Source organism: Podarcis filfolensis, assembly GCF_964270895.1.
Source record: "Podarcis filfolensis genome assembly, chromosome: 1".
Classification (NCBI taxonomy): Eukaryota; Metazoa; Chordata; class Lepidosauria; order Squamata; family Lacertidae; genus Podarcis; species Podarcis filfolensis.
The window spans coordinates 101,621,407-101,639,157 of record NC_139604.1 but is presented as its reverse complement, the minus strand read 5'-3'; the positions used below and the strand labels follow the sequence as shown (position 1 = coordinate 101,639,157).

The following is a 17,751-nucleotide window of genomic DNA, read 5'->3' as shown; positions in this document are numbered from 1 at the left end:
AGTGATCCCACCAAACCCCCCCCCCACTCACATTGGTGCCAATGGGAGTTTTTCATTTTTTCCCCTTTTACTATTTGACACTTGTGGTGCTTTTATGGGGGAGAATCACTGTAGTCCCAGCCTCAGTTGGCAACCCCATGCTTACTTTTATTGGATTCTTTTAAAATCTCATGCAGGTCTATACACAATTTATTTAAATGCAGCATATAGCTATTCAGTCAACAGCTGCACCCCACTGGTCTAGGGAACAGAGTTCCTGCTTAGTACCTTCTTGCACACTGTTTCTTCTCACAATATAGAGTAGAAAAGTTAAAACAAAGTGCAGCTATAATTCAGGGAAATGATACTGAGCCAACAAATGCATACATACAAAGCTGGTTCTGATATATTGCATAGTTTGGCACTCAGACGTTCCACTGAATTCATTGGGTTCACTCCCCTGAAAGTGTGTATAGGATTGCAACCTTCATTTGGAAGCAAGCGGAGGGGGGGGGAGTAATGTGAGAAAGTGTAACATGCTGCTATAATCGCACAGCAAAGTGGGGGAAGTTAATTTTCTGTTTCAAACATTTTTTCGTGATTGTATTAACTTGCTCCGATCAGATATATACCAATAAAAAATGAGGGGTTGGCATTTAGAGACTGCCACCCAGCTCTCAAGGCAGCTGCACAGAAAAGCAAACAGGCTCTGGTATTGACTACCACCAATTATTTATTTATTATTTATATCTCTATCCCTATCCCATCTCCCACTCAAAATATGGCCCCCTATGTAACACCACTTAATCCATTTGATTTAAGTTGGCCATCGCTCTTACAGATTTGAAAGGCGGGCACACATTTCCCTTTCTCTTTCATTTCCAATCCCTTTGACTTCAAGATAATTACAGCAAGGCTCAAGTAAAAGATACTGAGGATTTGGGTAATAATAGGGCCATATCTTGGGAGAAGTGCACAGGCTATATAGATTCGTTTTCAGCAAAGGCACCACCACCAAGCATTTAAGCTAAGCCATCAAAGATATCCATGCTTTCGACTCTTCATTTCCTTCATGCAGATAATGACGTTACCAAGTGAAAAGAAATAATCCAACTTTGCTCACAAATATAGGTCTTCTCTAAGAGCTAAGCAACAGCAGCACTAGAAGTTCACTCACCACTGCCTGTGAACCAATAAATGTGAACTATCCAAAGGAAGTTATCTCTCACATTGAATGTATTTTCCCCATTCAAAACCCAAAACACTTAGACGTGTTATGAACAAAGTACATGCTACTTAAATAGTGAAATCCTCTAAGAGACACATTATATTACACTTTGCAAGAATAATAAATGCTTCATGTAAATTGTGAAGAGGTAGGCAAACTATGCCAGAGCTGGTGTTTCAAAACATTCCAATTCTGACTTTCCAATACATTTCAAATAGCTCTGTCAATGTTTGCTCTTCAAACAGGAGAACCTTTATTTTATGACAAGGAAATTCTCAAACACTGGCTGGAAGCGTTCCAAGTCCATTGTTTCACAATGCAGTTAAGACACACTGCTAACTTTCCAAGACGCCCCCCCCCAACTATGTTTGTAAGTAAGAGTCTTTTAAATGTGTTCCTATGTAATATATAAAGGCTGTATGCAGTGCAGTGGTTTTAAGACTTTTATTAGATGTGCAGTAAGACCTGCACCAGCAGCTGATACTTGCAGGAGGCTGAGGAAAAGACTGGCCATGGCTGCCCTCCCCAACATCTGCCTTTTGCTGCTGCCAGCCTCCTCGAGATAATTAAGGATAATAGGAGCTGGCTTTATGTCATCTAGCCTGCTAAGAGTAACCCTCCCCTCTGAACTGTATTTAAGCCAGGCTCCTTCGCATGCAAATGCACCAGTAATCAGAAACTTTATTATCAGTTAACGATTGCTTTGCTTTTTATCTATGTACTTATTTTTTTGTAATACTGAATTTTTTCTGTGTTTGTTAAATTGTTGATTTTTTTGTCATTTCTGAACTCAACTGACATGCTCCATATTTTGTGTAGTTGTATTCTAATGTTTTGCAGTAAGTCACTTTGGACACAGCCCATTGTGGAAAAGCAGCATGTAAGTAAACCTAAGCAATCATTAATTAATCAATCAAAATAGAGAAAAACCAAGTCGAAAAATAAACTTAGAAATAACATTAAAACATAAATTATGATAATTGCTTATCAACTTTCAGACAACCAAGTATGATTAGGATAATGTTAGAAGACAAATTTTGATCATAGCACAAGGCATGGTTTTCTTATTAATTTGCCCATAATATTTCTATATTTCTGTTGATTGGATATATTTTTGTAACAAAACATTTTAGCGACCAATAGCGACCAATTAGTATGCATATTTGTTTAAGAAGTACGATAAACACAATCTGGAAAACTTGAGTTAAATTAATGATTTAAACCAAGTATCTTCGTATGGTGACTAAAATAATGATTTAGATCACATTGACTAGAATAAATCCACTCTGTGCGGTCACCTTGATTAAAATTTATCAACACAATAAAAAGCATAAGAATGATTAAAATTTAGTGTTTCACTTAAAAATTTGGCAGCTTGAAACAACTTCACGTTTGTGTCTTAGCACACATTTTGGGACAAGATTTGAATGAATGCAAGATTCACGTAGCATGTTTCTCAGTTGTACTTTCTGCATCCGTCAAGTAGCAGCAGGCTCATGGCCATAAATCACTGGGAAAGAGAAGGAGGGTGTGTTTCAAAAGCAACAGACATGCAAATTACAAGTTAAAAATCATGTACATCAGTACCACTGAAGCAAATTTGTTACTTTTGCTTAATGTAATTGAGTATGCGTGTTCTACTCTGAACTATTCCACTTCCTGCAGAAATCCGGTGGTTATTGGCAAAGAGCAAAGCATTATCAGCAAGAGAAATATCTGAGTGTATATATGATGCGTGGCTAGGGAATTATGACTTAAGACCATGAGGGACAAACTAGCAACCATTCAGGTTAACGAACCTTGAATGCAGTACCACAACATAGCAGGAGAGAAATTTTGTTTCAATTAAAGCTAAGATTCACAGGAAGGCACACTCTAAATGAAATTCTAGATTGTTTAAGGAACCCTGAGCATGTGAATGTAGAGATGAGCAATCCTGCTTAAGTGCAACTTAAATGTACATATTACTAGTGTAGAAAAGGCATTACATCTATGCTATACTTTTTCTCTGTCATAACATTAAAAAAAAAGAAATGTAAATATTATGTAGTTTTGTGCTTCTGTCCTTTCATTTTTTATTTTTTTCCACTTATGAATGATAGCCTGTTTTATCAAATAAATCAGCCATAAGAGAAGAAACCTGGAAAGTTTTAAGAATGCAATGCAATTCCTCCCCTTTTTGTATTGTTAATTTTAATTATGCATTGTAGAAATAAATACCTAAGTGGCAAGAAAGGTACCAGCAGGCAGCCAGCAAGAAGGCAGAGCAGCAGGAGGGGGAACAACACTTGTACACCTGCTCCGCACACTTTAAATAAATAAGGCAGTCAAGAAAATTTGGCAATTTCTGAATGACATTCACTTTCTGGAGTTTACCTATTTTTTAAGGAAGGACAAAAAAAAATAGGAAAGGAAATGATTGCACAAAAATTGTGAGATTTCCTGGGAACTGATTGCTTTTGAATATCTGGCCACTTAATTTAAGTCACTTGCACAGAAGCAGAGTCTTTCTGAAAACGTGGTGCTTTGCTACTCGAGCATTAAAGGATTAAGAGGTTCCCCCTCCTCTTTTCTGGAAGCCTAATTTTAAAGGGATGTTTAGTCAGATTAGGCCATGGCATACTGAGAGCGCATATGTGTATATATATATATATATATATAGTGGACATTAGACATTTAAAAAGATTGGTTCTTTCTCTCATTTGCTTCACTTTGTTCTTGTAAGTCAAACCAATACTTGCAATTTATTAAAAATAGCATGTGTTAAAGGTATTTCAGTTATGTTCAGACCAAATGGGATTGGGGCTGGGGTAAGGGGTAGGAGTATCACTGCCACAGAAATCTGGGTTACTGAAATAAAGGAAAAGTGGTTCTTCAGGAGTTGTCATGTAGGAGATACTTGTTGCAGGCATATTTCATGTGTTTCAACAGGTTAACTTGTATGAACGTCTTAAAATAAGTCACTCTTATGAACTTAACGCGCAACTTAGAAATCAAAGAGCGTTTTGTTGGTAAAGAATAATCAAAATGCTTGGCCGAATTCACAAGGCAAGCATCTTTGGGAACAGTCCTACATTAAAAGGAAGAAGCCTATTTCAATTCCTTGTCTGTGAGGTAAAGAACTAATAGCTTCAAGCTGAATATGAATACAGTCATATCTTGGAAGTCAAACAGCTTAGTTCCCGAACGTTTTGGCTCCCGAACGTCGCACACCCGGAAGTGACTGTTCCAGTTTACAAACTATTTTTGGAAGCCTAACGTCTGACTAGGCTTCTGATTGGCTGCAGGAGCTTCCTGCAGCCAATCAGAAGCCACACTTTGGTTTTTTAACTTTTTGGAAGTTGAACTGACTTCTGGAAGGGATTCAGTTCGACTTCCAAGGTACGACTGTACAACTTTGATAGGAAATATGAAAAAGGTTTATAAATAGTACATCTGCGAAATTCCGGAATAGTCTCTCTGCAGCAGATTGTGATATCACGGAATCTCTTAAATATAAGTCAGCTAGAAAATTCATCCCTTCCACTGCAGCATCCCACAACACAATGTAAACCATTCAGGAAGGCCATTTAAGCCTCTAAAAGGGCTTTTTGGGAGTATAGGGAGCTATGGTTGAGAAAAAAAGATTAACTGCAGAAGTGGCCTTCAGCTCACACAACCCTTGTATCTAACCCAGTATTATTGTAAATTAATCATTAATATAAAGCACTTTAAAATTCAACTAATTTCAATATGACAGATGTGACCATGTGACCATGCCTTAACTCTCCAACTGGAATTAATAGGATGCAAAAGTGTTAATTGTGGATCGAGAGCAGACTACACGATACCTTGATCACCATACACATATGCTTTGCACATGAGGAACAGCCGTTCCACACTTTTTCCACGAAAAGCTGAACTAAATCTGTGTTGTGCAAAGACCCAGACCTGAAAATCTACCATCAGTGCAGATAAGAGCACTGATTTTTTAAAAATCCAAGCCTGAGGCATATTTTATGTGCTGGACTGATTAGAAGGTGCTTTGGCAGGTACAGTGAAGCCAGGGTTTGGTGGGTAGGCATTCAACACACAGTTAACAAATAAAATAAGACACAAGACACAAGTGCTGGGATCAAAGAAGGCCACAGCTTTATTGATTACAGATGTATGCAAGTTTTGGTACTGGATGGACAGCAGGAGTTGACCACTGTCAGGGGTCACCCTACAACGTGCATCGTATCTGGGAGTCACACACCCCCTGACCACTGGTAGTGGGTGCTAAGGCCCTTCTGCCCCTGAGTTGAGCACCTGGAAAGGAAGCACCTCCCCAGGCTCCTCTAAGTGGATCACCCTTTATGGCAGGATGAGGGCAACCCCCTACCCACCTGGATCCAACCCAATGCCTCATCTGCCAGAAAGTTGGGACAATTGCTATGAGGTAGGCAAAACCCACAGATGGGCCCAATTAGTCCTGGCCCCAAATACGGTGACTGATAACATCCTACTAACTGAGCACGCCTACTAACCACCTTACCCCATTAATGGCCATCATAAAGGGTGGGTGGGGAATTCAATGAAGACTGCCTAGCTTCCACTCCATGTGGCTGGCTTAAAAAGCCAGGGAACAGACCACCCCAAAGCCACACCCCTCTGCTTGCTCATGATTGGCTCTGGAAGCCTTTGAGCATTTCCCAACTTCCAATGCAACAGAAGAGGCCAAGAATGGCCCCTCCTTCCGCACTATAGCTGAGAAGGAGGAAGAAACCCCACCCTACCATAGCCAAGCCACAAGCTGAACTCCCTGCAATGCTATAGGCAACGGGTATTTCTAGAGTGACTCAGTTCACACTTAGAGGAATGAAGGAACAAGCAGGTCTCAGCTGCTTTGCTTCTTCCCAATCGTTTTGCTACTGCACTTCGCTAAATTAAACCATGGTTTGGCTTAGAGCTTAATCTGAACAGAGGCTTGTGGTTAGCTCTCCAGACAAATCATGAGCTGCATCGAAGATTTGTGAACTAGGGCTTTCTTTCTTAATGAGGGTGTGAGGACAGGTTCTGGTATCTGTGCTATTGTTTATAATATCCCCCCCCCCCCAGCAGATTAGTTGCATAAGAGATATGTGGATCATGGCCATTCATAGGTAGTTTTCACAAGTTCCTTTCATCTACAGTCCCTAGATTCACAGCCTTTCACATAGCAGATCAACTTATTTACTTAAAGTAGCATTTCATATCACAACAAACACTTTAAATGAAAAGTCTTACAAATCACCTTCTCACAAATAGGAAAAGGTTGATGAAAATGACTTGTTGCGTTTTCTTTCTGAACTTTTGCTTCTAACTTGGTTGTTTTTTAAAACAACAACATTATTTTAAACCAGCAGTACTGTTAATACACTGCATTGTGAGGAGCATTCCTTTATTCTGATGTCATGCTCAAAGCCTTCCTTCTCAGAAGACTTCTTTTGTACTTACAACCAAGAAGCACCAAAAGAGAATTCAGAACAAGCAGAGTTATAAATGCCCGATTTAGTTTTTTTTTTTTCATTTAGAGAAGACAGTAGAGAGAGAGAGACAACTTTATTTTTTAGATGTGATCAGTTAATATCATCCAATTAAAAGCAAATACTTCCCCTGAAGTTTAAAAGTATTGTGTTTATTTTCACACATTAGCTGGATTTGAAATTCTTTGCATTATTGTACTGTATCACAAGGAAGTCAGCTATCGTTTCATGAAAGACTTTTTCATTCCTGACTGGCATCTTCTCAATAGTAGGGGCCCAGGCACACCGCTCTCTTCCAAGCAAACCTTTCTACTCTTGAACAGTACTGCATTCATAACTTACTTTCAGCTCTGCAGGGCAGCAGCACCACGGAAAAACTACTCCATCTAAAAAAGTTACATCATTGCAAACAAGTACTTGGCCTAGGTAGATGAATGCCTCATGCACTTTTCACACACAAAACACATCCAGAAATCCCTACCGCAGACACTCGTTTCTACAACCATGTGTTATCACAGATAGTCATTTTCCTGCTATTCACATTTTGGTATGACTCCAGTTACTCTGTTTTAGGGCTGCTATAAGAAAATATTTTAAGGCCGAAATGAATTAAATGGGGAAGGGGAATCAGTTTGGAACAAAAGTACAGAACTATTAGTGTGCTCCAAAACCAGGGGAAGGAATTCAACGCCACACTCCTCCAATCATTCCATCAACGCAAGGATTTTGGCTTGACAAAAGAAATGATCACTGTCTCCTCCTTACAACATGCTGTTTCAGTGGTTCTCTCAGCCCTCCCAGAACCAATGGTAAAAGGGCACATGGGAGGGGGGGAGGAGAGGGGAGGAAATCCTCACAGCACAAGTGGAAGTCCTTGCACAGGGCTTCTGCTGATGGGATTAATTAGGTGAATCCCACTCTGGGGTTCTAGGCTTGATTCTGAAACAATAGGCCTTGATGAGTAACATCACATAGCTGAGCCAGGAACTTGGTTTTTTACTAGCTCTGGGAACAGTAATCATTAATTGCACTGCGCTATTGTGGGAATGAAGAAGATAGATGTTATAGGCAATGCTAAAAATGTATCTATACTTTTATGGTGCATTTTTAATAATATTGTGTTTCCAAGTGTCTGGTGAGCTGCACATGAAACAAACTTTGTCCTTTAACTGAGAAAATATTTTAATTGTGGTGGTAGTGGGGAAATCACTCACTATATAAGATTAGACTTAACTGCTCATCAGTTTAATTTTATGAATCCTGGGGTGCTAACCCAATAATCTAGACTACTGGCAACTGGGTGACGACAATAAATGTTGACATATTTTCCCCCTCATATATCCTTTTGGAAATAATTTAACTCCTTTTTTAGAACTTTATATTAATCCTATTTATGAGTGTTCACTTTAGTTTTTTCATTTTTTAAAAAAACACTCAACCTCAATGTTGCTATTTTTAAAGCCTGGAAGTTTCACAAAATGGTTTGAGCCCTGGGGCGTTTCAAATTGAAGACATTCCTTTAAAAAAAATCATTTTAAGTTTCAACTCTGGCCTACCTGCCCAGAGGATATGCTCAGTATTACCATGCCACAGATGTAGGTTAAATTTCCAGTCTGTCTCTAGCCTCTCAGGCTGGCACAACCTGGGGTGAGAGGGACGACTCTTGTTATCATACAGACAGCACTTCAACTGATTAAGGAGAAGCACTGATAGGTTCCAAAGAGATTCCCATCCTCCACGCCAAGGAGTCTGCCTCTTTGAGCATGGCAAAAGGTTAAAGCAGGTTGAGATGGAGTATATCCTCAGGGCTCCATCAGGGACATGAAAGACAACTCAAGAAAGCATGTTATATTACAACAAAGACATCAAATAATTTGAGTTGGTTAGCTACTTTCTGGGTCTCCAAATTTCATCAGCCATTTAAAATGTCTACTGCATTTATTTCCTTCCTTCTTCCAAAGCTTCTTCCAGAGCAATCCTTGGGGACGTTAATAAAAGCTGTATTTAAAACCAGAAGTGTAGGACCAGGATGCTGATGAATTCACATAATGGATCAAAAATCCGTCCTTCTTAAATTGAACTGAAACTAGAAACTCCAGGTAAAAATTCTAACAAGAAGATGCTCCTCGTTTCATCACAGCTCACTTTTAACAGTTTCTTTAGCACTCTAAAAGCTGGTATATCAAATCAATCTACAAGAGTTTAATATTTAACCATTCAAAGCTTTTAGCACAAATCAGTTGTGCATCCTCTACTGTTCTGACCCATTCTAGGATGTTACAGTTCTGTATTAGCCTGTATGCTCTCTGTCATCACATTTGCCTGAAACAGGACCAAGTGGCTGTCACAGAGCAGCTCTGCCTACATTGCCAGGCGGAGCAAAGGCAATACATGCAATTCAAGACTCCAGACCTATTAACATCTTGTCAAAACTGCTCATTCAGAATCAGGCAGCATACTGAGTAAAGCTCAGAAGCAAGCAAGCCAATCCCTGGTACACCTGTTCAGTATACAGACTGACTCCTAGTCTAGCTGTAGCCAAAACTTCCTTGCTGCTTCTCATATTTACCTGCCTTGCCACATCTGTCTGAGAGTCTACTGATCACCAAAACCAGCATCTTTATTTTGGGTATCTCTGTTGCATGAAGACTGGCAAGGTGATTCCATATTGTCTACTGGATTATCTTTGATCTTGCTTGATCTTACTACTATTTCTGCACAACGTACCAACTTCTGCTGAGTGTACCTTGATATATGCCTTTCTTCTTCTTGGACAGACCTGACGGTTTCTGATTTGACCAGAATTTTCACTGTTTTCACATTTTGATTTGAGACAGTACAATTCTCAAATAGTGCCTGACCCTTTAACTGTACTTTAAGCATGAATCAGTGTCCATATTTCAAAGTTCTTGGTCTGCATGCTGTAGATGAAAGAAAAATGGGTGGAGAGGGATGAGTGTGGATGTAGATCAGACAAGCAAGTCAAAAGACTGTGATGTGGTTCCATAGCAACAACCAGTCAAGTGCCTTTCCTCCTCATAAGGGCTAGCGCAAGACATTGTGCCACCTGAAGCAGACAGCTCCACCGCTGCACTCCTGCCAATCCTCCTCCTCTCCCCCACCACTTGCTTTTAAATAGAAGGGCATTCTGATCAAGGTGGCCTTAGACAGTGGGATAACCACCATTGTCACTTTTGCAAGGCAGCTAGAAATCCTCTTTTAAATGTCATTGAAAGAACTTCTAGCTAGCCACAGAAAAGTAGCCATTCTCTCAGGCATAGGAATGAGGCTGGTGCTCTAGAGAGCCCCACAAGAGATGGCTGGGTGGTGGCAACAACAGATGGATTGGTGTGCCCGTCAGTGAGACAAACAAGTTAATCTGCTGCCGCCTGCCCCCCTGTCTGTGTCAATTGGCTCGGTTTGCCAAATGAAAGCAAAATATGGGACAGCAGCAAACAAGAAACATTATTCCCAACAAGTGAGATACATGAATAGAAACTGCTTTGCAATCATCCACCGGGATATATACCAGTGTAATCTCTCTTAAAGCAGTCATGAACAAAACGGATGAAGTACTGAGGTCTGTGGAAGGCGACTGGGATAGCAGAATGACAGGAGAACACTTGTGGACTGTCACAGAACCACAGCCAAACAGCAGCAGAATGGGTGCAAACGTACTGTTACTTCAAAAACCAGTGGGGTTTACATTTTGTGCAGGGAGAATCACACAACTGCATATTGTATGGATCTGCTTTGAAACTGACCCATGATGGCTGTAATAACAGAAATATTGTCATTTTATAGCCCAGCCGCTAAGTGGTTACTTGATGCTGAGGACAAACCACAACAGAAATCTATAAGGGCCTTGTGAATTATCCCTATTTATTAAGCTGTTGCTAGAATCAGAATCAGAATGCTGAAGTAGACAAACAACTGGTTGTCAAAGAAGACAGTTCTGAGAGAACGGGAAGGGGCGGGTGTGGTAATGGTTGAGGTCTGCACCATTACATGGTTCCACACATACATTTAAAGCACATGACTTCCCCCACAGAATTCTAGGGACTGCAGTTTCACCCTTTGAAAACTACAATTCCCAGCACTCTTAACAAACTACAGCTCCCATGATTCTTTGGGGGGGGTCATGTGCTTTAAATCTGCACTGGATGTGTTTTAAACATCTGGTGTGGCTTCACCCGAATACCTCCCCAAGCCCAAAGCTACCACAGATTCGAGTTTTAAAGCAGCTACCATACACTACATGAGAGAGAGAGAAAGATTTATTTCCCATTGCCAAAGAGCAACTACAATAGTCTCCTGTTGAGGCTCACAGCGACAGTGATTAGAAATATCTGCTTCTCTTCGAAACCCAAAGATCATGCTTTGGGGTGGGGCTGGATTTTGCCAAGGTGAAACTCAGACCTCAGAACCCATATCCTGGAAAGCAGAGACACTGCCTTACCACCACTTTAGCACGAATTCTTATTCTTGCCATCTGTGCAGTAACAAAACGAAAGGGAGAAAAAGACATTCTGGTAGAATGGCTGCACCGTGACAGTGGGGGTATAAACTGGAACCGGTGGTTGTGTGAAAATCACTGCTTGTTTAGGGCTGTTGTGCTGATAATAAATGGCTTTGGGGCAAAACATTCTCATCTATATATACACCTCTAACAGAAAAGAGCAAAACAGGCCAGGGTGTTAATAATGTGAAATATATATACTGCTAAAAATTAAATTGAAATACTATTTTCTAAATACCTTCCCACACATAAGTGGCCTATTTTTTTCTCTCCCTCAAGACAGTATCAGTTTATTTCAAATTTAGAGATACTGGCCTTGATTCAAATTCATGGCAGTTATAGAAACCAATGTTCCATGGCTTGATTCAGGTGGCAAGCATTAAATCTTTTTCCTGCTGTCATGCAACAACAACTTTAATACAAATTAGCACTGCCAAACTCAGTTTTCTGAGCTCCAAAGTCCTTGATGCTACTCCCTGAATTTTATTCATTCTTTCACACGGATTGTGCTCTTTTGAAATTGTTGTAGCTGACAACAACAAGAAGAAGAACAACAAAACCCACCTTTTAATAACAATGGATTCTGCACTATAATTCACCATGCTGGAAAAAATTTAACAGGCAATCTTCATTATTTTAGCTGAGGTAAAACTCAATCAAAACCATGCACCGTAATTTCTTATTTGGAAATTGGTTTTCTCAGAGTCAGATCCTCTCCTCAGCCTGATTGTTTACACTGCCTCCAACCTGTCAGTCAATAATGATTTCATAAATTTCATGCTACCAAGTCAGCTTTCATGTCAACTTCTCTTTGGGCTTTTCGGCACAATCCGTCAAAGTATGTTCCAAACTCATTTTAACCTTTGAATGATATTCCCATAAGACCATTTTCAGTGACAATAGTGTAATATCTGATTTGCACACAACAGATGGGGGATGGTAGCCGTACTGCTGTGCCTGTTTCATTAAAAAAAAAAAGCCCTGGCTAGAGGGGCACTTGTACACATGAAATGGGGAGCACATAAGATCTATTTTATTTCTTTATTTAATATCTTAAATTTGTATACAGTGATATCTTGGGTTAAGAACTTAATTCGTTCCGGAGGTCCGTTCTTAACCTGAAACTGTTCTTAACCTGAGGTACCACTTTAGCTAATGGGGCCTCCCGCTGCCGCTGCGCCGCAGCTGCATGATTCCTGTTCTCATCCTGAAGCTAAGTTCTTAACCCAAGGTCATATTTCTGGGTTAGCGGAGTCTGTAACCTGAAGCGTCTGTAACCTGAAGTGTGTGTAACCCGAGGTACCACTGTACTGCTTTTCATCCAAGGGTGAATCACAGCATAAAAATACAAAATAAAAACAAAGTATACATAACAAAAACAAGAAAACAAAACAAACCAGTAACACACACCCCTCCCACAAACACATTTAAAAGCACATAGAATGTTAATCAGCTAAAGTCCTGGTTAAAGAGAAACTATTTCACCTGGTGCCTCAAAATGTATAATGATGGTGGCCAGGTGAGTCTCCCTGGGGAAAGCATTCCAGAAACAAGGAGCCACTACAGAAAAAGCCCGTTCTTATGTTGCCACCCTCTGGACCTCATGTGGAGCTGGCACACACAGAATAACCTCAGACGATGATCGCAGGGTCCGGGTCAGTTCATATGGGAAAAGATGATCCTTGAGGTATTGCGGTCTTGAACAGCTTATGGCTCTTAGGTGAAAACCAGCACTTTAAGTTTAGTTCAGAAAGGGTGCTACGTAAGGAGAGCCCAGCACATGCTGAAGCTGTCTATGAAACTGGTACCCATGATTTTGAGAGATGATGAGCAGACAGATCAAATATAGCTCCAATGCTAGGTGGGGTTGGAGAGGAAGCATGATTTCAATTCCCCCACCATACACCAAACTGGGAAGATCTGCTTTTAAACTCGACCAGAACAATCTCGCACTGTGCGGAGAGTGGGGTGGCGGTGCAACGCTGGTGTCTGAAGCGGAATTTGTGTTTCCTGGAGGGGGGCTTGTGAGTGAGGTGTGCCAGAGCCGAAATGAAGGGAGGGTCAGCAACACTCCTTGATTGGCTTGACCCAATGGAGCAGTGACAAAGCCTGAAGTGGAACTAGCGGTTTGGTAGAACTGACCAGCTGCTAACAGGGGGAGGGGGGTGAAGAGGTGTGACTCCATGCAAGGTGGGAGGCCTGTGTGACTTAGGTGCTACAGGGAGTTTAAAGTCACCCAGGAGCCCAGGTGCAAGACAACCGGATAGAAGGGGTGGCCGAAGTGATCCAGAGTGTGGATGGGCAGTAAAGGGGCTTGGACTGCAAAGAGATGGAGTGTCTCCCAATTCTTGGACACCTAAGCTTTAGTTTCCTTTATACAGCATCCATGTTCCTTACTACATTGAGTGAAACTGGAAGCAATATATCATCCATCTTAAGCGTTTCTTCCTTTCGTCTTTTAAAAAAAATATCAATTAGTCATTTCTTCAGCAGTAACACATTTGAAAAATGTCAATTTTAAAACACATACTTAGGGATAACAGTTCATTTTTCACCCCTCTCTGCTTTTTGTGTGGAAAGAGAACAGGAAGTATTTTTACAATATTCAAAAAGCCACAAGTATCTTGGCACATAATATCTTATTTCGTTTTTTATAAACCCACAAAATCAACTTAATAAAACACTTCTGTTATTAGCTTAATGAAATGCTTCTCCTGTTTTCAAAGTACCAGGTTAGGCCATGTGGCTGAGTATTTTAGCCCATCTTTCCCTGTACTTCCTACTCAGACAGACAGAGGCTCTTCCAGGATCTGAGGTGAAAAGAAATGAAGCTGGACATGCCAGGCATTTAGGCTTGGACTTTGAGCATGCCAAACATGTGCCACCCCTCAACTAAGGATCGTTCCCAAATCCTTGTTAGATATTCATGACTATTCAATTTTGAAGGCAGTAACTGGTGGTGCTATCTCAAAGAAGCACAAGTGCTCCTTCCACTCTCTCTCACATGTCGTTTTGGACTGGGGGCAAAGAAAAAACTGCTATCACCTAGATGTCAAGGCAAAAGTAATGACTACAGGATGGAAGGCGAAATAAATGTTTGTTTCATAAACTCATGTGTTACCAAGTCTCCTAGGTGGTGAAAATGGTTAGATATCCTTTAGTAGCAGGTACATACAACTTATTAGAGTAAAATGGTTTTCGGACATGCACTTCTGTGCTCAATGTACAACAACATATAGAGTGAAGTAAATTTGACTGAAATCAATGAAGCCCAATTCCAAATAAAAATGGATAGCATTGAGTTGCATGATGGTTACAATGCTGCACGCATTTTAATGCTTCTGTGATTTTTCTGAAGCCCTGCACAGGAATTCAGACACATCTGTTTACCTTGGCCTTGGACACATGATATATTTTTAGGACCCACCCTATTCTTTTGACTGCATTTGTTTTAAGCTGATTTTAATACTACATTTTAAATTCTTGTAGCCTGCCTTGTGGTGTAGGGTGGGCAAGAAATCAAATAAATAATAATATGAAGCAACTGAAGTTTATGGGGAACTCCGTAAATCTCAAATAGATAGCTTGAATTTTGAACTATCATAGTGTTAGCTCATCCACAGATATTAACACTTTAAAGAGAGTGCCTTTGCTTTAAACTTTATCTCAGTAGTTAACAAATATATCAAAGTTATTCTAATTTTCTTTCCCCTACCATTGGGATCAGACCTCAAAAGCAATTGACTGGATTGACATCATCTGTTTTCTTTTTATTCCATATATATCAATACAAATTTTGACTATTATGGGCAAAATGCTGTAAGCCAGCATATCATTTTCCTGATGTTCAAAATGCATCTCAATCACATTTTATATTTTTAGGATACTCCTCACAATTTAAAAGCAACAGTGTGATGGCCTGTTCACACATTCTAAATGCTGCAGGATATACAACCTTATTCTGGGGTGCGGAAAATGAATTTCCACACTGCTCACTCCCTTTTTTTTTATTTAAGGCAGAATTATATGCTTTCCAGAGCATGAAAGGGTGGAAATGTTTGCAACCCAATCCTAACCATATTTATTAGGAAGTAAATTTCAGTGATACCAAAGAGATTTATTTACAGATAGGTAGCCGTGTTGGTCTGCCATAGTCAAAACAAAAAAAAATTTTTTTCTTTCCAGTAGCACCTTAAAGACCAACTAAGTTAGTTCTTGGTATGAGCTTTCGTGTGCATGCACACAACATTATTTATTATAATAAATAATAGTTGGTCTTTAAGGTGCTACTGGAAAGAAAAAAATTTTCAAAGAGATTTATGTCCAAATAAATTTGTTTGGAACAGCACCCTTAGTCTAACAAACACAAGGGAGCTGAAATCAACTACTCTGAAGAGGATTCTGAAGAAGCCTTGTCAGTTTCATCTCAGCAATGAAGCCAGCTAAAATCTCAAGGTGAAGTAAGAAATCTCATTGCTGGAGGGATAGGTGTGAAACTGACAATTGACTTCTGTAGACTTAATCAACAGTCAGGAAAATGAATCACACATTTTTTCTCTGCAACAATATTGTATTTTGGGTGTAATATTTTCAAAAAATATATGCAACCTCAAGAGAAACTGTCTACATCCCATGCGTCAATTGAGAAAAGAGTTGAGCATTTATCTCTCTCTAAAGTGACCACCTGGAAAAGACCTGAACTGAGCAGCAAGATACAAGTTTCAGCCAGGTTTTATGTATGTCATACACTGAGTATTGCCTTCCTTCCTGATTGGTGTGCTTGCAATCTGAAGTTCCTGTATGCTTTTTAGAAGAAGACACAATTTGTGGGAAATAATAAATAATAAATAATTTAGCAAGCTCTAATTGATATGAATTTAACTGAAAATCTATCATTGAATCCAAGCCCATCTATTCTTGCACAAGTTTTACCCTTTGAAGCAACAGAAAATAAATTTGGCCCATCAACTATGCAACAACTCTTAAAATATTCAAACATAGCTGTCATATTGCCTCTTCTTAAGGCTAATCATAATCAACTCTATTAAGATTCCATCATACAACCATTCCCAGGCCCCAACAATCTCTGTTGCCTTTCTCTGCACACATTCCAGTTTGTTGGTATATGTCTTAATCTATAGCACCATCAACTAGGAACATTTGTTTGAAATGGGAAGAAGTTTAGTCTCGGCTGTTGGAAAGTTCCAAATATTCAGTGAGGCTGAACACCACTTGATGCAAAGTGTGGTAAAAATTAGCAAGCAGTTTTCAGAGAGACATGGTCCTAAATCTATGAATCTTTGTGGCCTCTGCTGCCTCACAAATCAATTCTGCAGCTGCTCAACCCATCATCTGAGAATACTAGCCAACTCTCTTGTTAAGATGAGTATTCTGACCAGTTTTAATTTGAGTGCTTGAAAAACAGTAGCTTGAAGAACATCCTCCAAGTTTTTTTTTCTTGTGGATCTTAATCTGTGTTTAGATACGGGCAATTTTATTTCTTCAGTGTTTTCAAAACAGGTGGTCATTATTTTTTTATTTTTTGTTCAGTTCCTTCTGTTGCTGTTGCCTATGGTGCAGAAGGTTTCTTCTTAAAAAGGCGGAATGCAGTATTGTAAAAAATGTCAATGTTGTTGTAAATTGATTGTTCTTGTTATTGAAAATGATAATTAAAAAAACATTTTAAAGGGAGTGAAATAACTGTCAAGGTAAAGTATCCACTACGATAGCTACCCTTGTGGGTGCTATACTATTCCATTCCACAAGGTCCTGAGACTCATCAGAAAACCATCTAACACTCCTGATAGGGCTGAAAATTCATGTGCCCAAGACTATGACTTGGAACATCTTTTGTGTCCTTGGATTCTGATGTGCCAGGCCAAAGGGGTTTGCTTTTAAGCCCAATCATGTAATTAGGGGTGATAACTAAGGGCTTCACTAAGTAAGGAACCCACCTTCAGTCAAACATTGCTCAGTTTCCAAGCTATGTGATAACAGGCTCCTCAAAGTGCATTTCCATTTGGTGATCCATTTAGCACAGTCAGATGTTATAGTTTCATTGGCACTTCCTGTGTTGCTCAAACAAATCTTTACTGGCACTTCCTGTGCCTCCTTGGAGTGGCAAAATACTTCTCAGACAGGCTCTCCTCTGATGTATCTGCCTCTCGCAGACTTGAGAATAAGCATAGGAATCATCTGGAGGGCAGTTCTCTCTTCAGCCACTCTGCCCTAAATTCCTTGACAGGTAATTCTTCACAGCAGAAATAAACTACTCACTCTAACCCATGAAGAGCAAAAGCAGAAAGTTTGGATAGGAAGTTTTATTCCACAGCCTTATAATCTATATGCATATATTTTCTGTGGAAGAAGATATCCTCCTCCTTTAACTTCCCAGACTACAAGCTTTCAAGATAATGCCTTTCATTTGGCCACACCACATACTGTGGTTCTAAACCTATGGTAGAATAATTGACCTCTGACATTATATACGGGTCTAGTGAGGAAATCGTGAATCAAACACCCTTTGATGGGGAAGGCCT

At 39.8% G+C, this 17,751-nt stretch overlaps 1 protein-coding gene and 1 long non-coding RNA gene across 13 annotated transcripts in view; both read right to left on the bottom strand.

Annotated features, from left to right (window-relative positions):
• The window catches only part of LOC310766806, a 33,161-nt gene extending 19,803 nt beyond the window's left edge, over window positions 1-13,358 (bottom strand). Inside the window, exon 1 of the long non-coding RNA XR_014550418.1 lies at window positions 12,698-13,358. This is a non-coding gene — a long non-coding RNA (uncharacterized lncRNA). The remainder of the gene's footprint in view (window positions 1-12,697) is intronic.
• Window positions 1-17,751, bottom strand: part of NPAS3 (neuronal PAS domain protein 3) — a 634,645-nt gene that overhangs the window by 586,059 nt on the left and 30,835 nt on the right. The window lies entirely within an intron of this gene.